Here is a 5,522-nt window from a genome sequence, read left to right on the forward strand (position 1 = left end):
GTGAGGAACTCAGGGTGAAGTGACTTGCTCAACATCACACAGCTAGAATCATCTGTCTGAGGTTAGATTTGAATTCCTGTCCTCCTGACTCCAAGACCAGTGCTCTATCCACTGTGCTACCTAGCTGCCTTGTATTCTATTTAATACTGTCTGGTGAATCAGTTATTTAAAAGCTGCTCTTTTTAAATGCTTGTTAAATTTATAGAAGTTCTAAGTGTTTCCTGAATTTATAATTCTTTATCTTCATGGATTATAAAAGGTAATAAACACACAGACAGACTAAATATCACACACGGGCACCCAGAACTTTTGGGAGAACTTTTATTGAATTCATGTACCAAAATGTATTCTATTTCTTTTGGCTAAATTTTAGTTTATAGATAAGTCTTCCACATTTGCTATTCAGAAATGGTTGAGTTGGCCTACCCAGATAACAACTTTACCTGGGTATTTGAACAAAACATACTGACATTCTCACAAGCCCACAAGAAGAGAGAGATCCAGGGGGAAAGGATATGAAAGGAAGAAAAACAGAAAAGATTAACAAAAATCAGAGGAAAAAGTCTGGGGGAACAACTTGAAAGGCAAGTTCCTCTGATAGTATGGAAGAGAGGAAAGAGAGATGATCTTAAGTCATGGGACTTGAATTGGAATTCCTCTCTAACTCTTGCCCAAGAATAACCTTTGGTAAATCATTAGACTTTTTTCCGATTCAGTTTCCTCATCTATAAAATGATGGAGCTCTGCACAATGACCTTTAAGATTCCTTCTGACTCTGGAATTGTGATGATTCTATGTTTTAGAATGTTTATTGGTGAATCCTGGGGAAAAAATAGGTTGAATTTCTGACCGTTGGGAAGGATATAAAAGAGTCATAATTAAAAGGAAGGGGCAGGGCTTAAGAAAGACAATCCACAGTGCCTAAAAAAAGAAGGGGGAGGAAGGAAAGAAAAATTAGGAAATGACTTCTACTCCAAACCTGTTATTGTTGTTGATTATTTAAATTGGGTCCAATTTATGAACCACTTAGTGGGGATTTGTACTTCTGGGCTTTATTATACTATGGGCAATGAGAGGGAGAAATTTGACAAGAGGCAAAAAGAATATTTCTTAAGCTTCTACTATGGACTGGAACTGAGCTAACTGTTTTTGCAAATATTCTCATGTTTGATTTCACAACAACCCTGTGAGGGAGGTGCTGTTATTTTTCCATTAAACACTTCAAGAAACCAAATTAAGTGGATATTGACTTGCCCAAGACAATAGATACCCACATAGATAGATATAACTAGAAAGTATCTGAGATCAGATTTGAACTCGGGTCTTGCTGACTCCAGACTCGGTGATTTATCCACTATACCACCTAGCCAAATAGTTTAATATCTTGACAGAAGGGAGTATTACACCAATTGCTATTGTTTATTCTTAGTTTTTGAAGAGGGCCAATGACATCACCCAGTGGTGTCTTGAACTGAGTGTGAATCAGATTTATGTGAAGAAGAGTTAATTAAAGTTGTCAGCTTCATTCACTTCCATGGTCATCAAAGTCCAAGGGTGATACAAGCCAATATAACCATTAATGGCTTGGGATGCAGAGTATGACTATGAGTTCTTTTAAGTCTGACCAAGCTCTAAGTGCTTCATAGTATCTATTTTATCCATTTTCTTTTAAAAATAATTTTCCCCTCTTAGTTACATTCAAAAACAAGTTTCAAGGGGCAGCTAGGTGGCGTAGTAGATAAGCACTGGCCTTGGAGTCAGGAGTACCTGGGTTCAAATCCAGTCTCAGACACCTAATAATTACCTAGCTGTGTGGCCTTAGGCAAGCTACTTAACCCTATTTGCCTTGAAAAAAAACCTAAAAAAAAAAAAGGAAGTCTTTCTGGACTGGAGACCAATTCATATTCTCCTCAGAACTGCTAGATCTCTCTGCGTTAGAATCTGTTTATTCTAAGATTTCTTCATGCCCCCCCCTTTTTGCTGACCTTTCTTCATATTCCTAGGATCTTGTGTTGGGGGGGTAGGTGGCTGGCTCTCAGAGGATTGCTTTTGAAGATTCTAGAGTTGTTCATTTGGCTTAGTAATTCCAAAGGCCAGCCTGTAGGGAGCACTCGTTGTTTTCTTTGGAGTGTTTGGTGCCCTCAGCAGCAGGGTCTGCTCCCATATTACCCACGGTCCCCTGAGACAGACCTTCGTGATACTATTCTTCTCCTAGCTTCTCTTTCTGGTTTTTGTTGATCAAATTTCTGTCAAGAGGTTTCTTTCATGTCGTTTTTGAATGGAAAGAGGAGCACTTAACACAGTGCCTGTCTTCTCTCTGCCATCTTGGCTGGAAATCTATCCTTCATTCCTGAAGAAGATCAAGACTTCTGGGGGGTGGTACCATAACAACCACATGAACTGTATTTAAGTGAAGGGGTATTGTGCCAAGTCATGTGTCTAATTTTCTTTTCCAGAACCATCTCAGTCCAGTGGTCATTTATGAATCAGGATGACTAGAGATAGCTCTGGTTGAGAGGCAATTAGGCTAAAATGACTTGCCCAAGGTTACACAGCTAGTAAGGATCAAGTGTCTGAAGCTGGATTCAAACTCCCATCCTCTTGACTCCAAGGCCAGTGCTCTTTCCACTGCACCACCTAGCTGCCCTATAGGACTTTGTATTGTGATGATGCAAAGCCAGTCCTTCCCCATTCTCATGGACATGATTCTATCTGGAGGGTAAAAAGAAATGACCTCCTAGGATGGTTCTGCTTTTAGCTAGCACAATAGCTACCACTGTTAGAGGGTGAGGAAATGACCAAGGGAACCCTCAGGGTTTACCAAGTCAAACTAAAATGCTGATTTCTATCAACATTGTTTGACCACATTGCCATTGGGAAGCTTGTCATCTCTAATTAAGACTAAGGGCTGAATCATACCTATCTCTGAAATCCTAATGTCCCTCAACTAAAGTTCATGAAACATGTTCCACAAAAGGTCCTCATGGTCCAATTCTAGATCTTCTATATTCTTTTAGATTGTCACATACTCCAAGGTGTTCCTCACAGAATGATTTCCTGGTAATCAAAATATATTCCAAAATTGTTACAGGAATAATTAATCTTACTTCAGTCTGTTTCTGTGCTAGCAAACTTCAGTATATTTGCTCCAGAGACTACATTACTTTCAAAGTAATACAGATTGATCATCTATAGTAGAACATATTCTCTAGAGCATCAAAAGTAAACCAAATCATGCTTCCAGTTGGGAAATTGCTTCAATCCCCTATAAACATAAACTTGGAAATTGGTCTTATGAAACAATTGCTAAAAGCCTTAAACTTTCAGGGTCCCTAGACCCTGTTTTTGTCTGTTTTGGAGTAAATGGGGTTAAAAGTGACTTGCTCAGGGTCATACAACTAACAAGTCTTTGAAACAAATTTTAACTCTAGTTCTTCTGACCCCAGGGCTTGTGGTCTTTCCACTGTGACATCTAACCCCTGATCCTTAAACTTTAAAATCTTTGAGACTAATGAAGGATCATAAAATCACTGAATTAATGTTAGAAGGGACCTTAGAGGTTAGGTTCTTATGTAGAAGACACTATACACTATCATTTTCAAAGTAATAAACTTCACTGGACTTTAAATATATATTTTCTTTTTAAAAATATATCCTCTATGAGTAAAACTTAGCTTTCAATTTAAAGATTATGCAGTCTTAAAAAGAATAATGACTATGAGGTTTAAAGGGGGTAGTACACTACACCTGCTCCCTTTTCTACCAAAGTGGCCTTTATCTCTGGATTCATGCATGTAACATTCTATAATTGGTCTGGGTACAGTCCTATTCTAATAAGAAGGGTTTCAGGTTTCCTTTTTATCATACTCTTTGGCTTATTAATGTTGCACTGTAGCATCCTAGGACAAAATATTAAATTTAGATTTTTTGACTAAATAAAAGGGCATTCAATGTTCAGTAAAACTCATAATTTGAGATGTATTCTGGCAGACAAAAGAAATATCAATGGACACAAAAGTTTCCTATTATATACTAACGGAATAGTTTAAAATAGGATTTACTGGCTTAACTTATAATTACTGCCACAATCTGCTGAGAGGTTGATAGCTTAAATCTTATCATAACATAAAGCAGCTTGTAGGACTCCAATTAGTCAGTAATAAGCATTTCTTATACACATACGTATTGATAAGGGATTCAAAGTCTCTGCCTTCAAGGTACTCATAGATAAAACATATAAACAATGATGTACAAAGAGGCTCTATGAAGAATAAATTAAACATTCTGCATTTGATATTAGGCCCATGCTGTGTCCCTCAAAGTTCTAACCCAGAAAGCCTAATCAGAAAGTCTAATTCTTGGGGTCCATCTTTTTTGATGAAGAAATTCTCCTTGTTACCAGTCAACTTCATTTGGTAGACTTGACCTCTCAAGGCCTCCTTGATGTTTGGACATACCCACCTCAAGATGAATGTTAGGTCACCTTCTGGGGAAATAAGCACAAAACCAAAAGGGAAGATGGATCCCAGGACCATCAAGTTGAGTGTCCCTCACCACATAGGAGTGGTAACCATGATGTCAGAGCAGAAGAGGGTCAGTTTATCCTTCACTTCATGTTGGAAGATTCAGAGTTATGTGATGTCACCTGGAAGCTGAATAGAAGAGAAATGAACTTGATGTTGTGTCTCCTTTTAACAGAGTAAGCTTCTTGGCCTCCTGAGTGGTGAGTGACCAGATAGGGGGAAAGACCAAGGGACTACTTGGAGATTTGGTCATCATTTTAAAGTAACAAGACGTTTCTGTGCTGAACCAGCTCAAATTTGGAAGCAGCCTCTGATATATCCAAATGCTGAGTCTTTCATCTAGTCGGTCAAAAAAAGGAAGAGAAAATTTGCATATAACTCACAATATATAAAATGAAGACACATTTGTGGATCACAGGGGGAAATTCCACCTTTTCTAAAACCCCTTCTCCCCATAGATAAAAAAGGAGGCTACTATTGACATTTAACATATAACTACCAAAAATGATACGAGAATTTTGAAATATGCCATCAGGCAACTGAATACTATGGTACAGATGTTACTATACTATTATCAGCCTCCTTTCCAGAATGAATCTGATGCAGAAATTAGCAAAACTAGCCAAATCTGGCTTTTGACCTATTTTTGTATGACCCACTGACTGGGCAGGCTGGGCTTACTGACCATAGTTTAATGACCATTGATTCAGTTTCAAGTCAGCTAATATTGGACACAGGACAAGGGATTGAATCCTTAATCTAGTATACACTATAGTCATGATATTATGGTATGTGACTGAGATGAATTGCTACTCTAAACAGAGAAATGGTGAACAGGATGCTCTCAGTAAAACAGTAACAACAATTAATATGAGCAGATGCAATGGGAAATGTACTAAACACAGAGTAACAACATTATTTCAGGATTGTGACTCAAGAGAACTATGAAGGACTTAGAATATAGAATTTGATTTATCCCAAAGACAGAACTGATGGTAT

The sequence above is a fragment of the Macrotis lagotis genome, chromosome 7, assembly GCF_037893015.1.
Source record: "Macrotis lagotis isolate mMagLag1 chromosome 7, bilby.v1.9.chrom.fasta, whole genome shotgun sequence".
Lineage (NCBI taxonomy): Eukaryota > Metazoa > Chordata > Mammalia > Peramelemorphia > Peramelidae > Macrotis > Macrotis lagotis.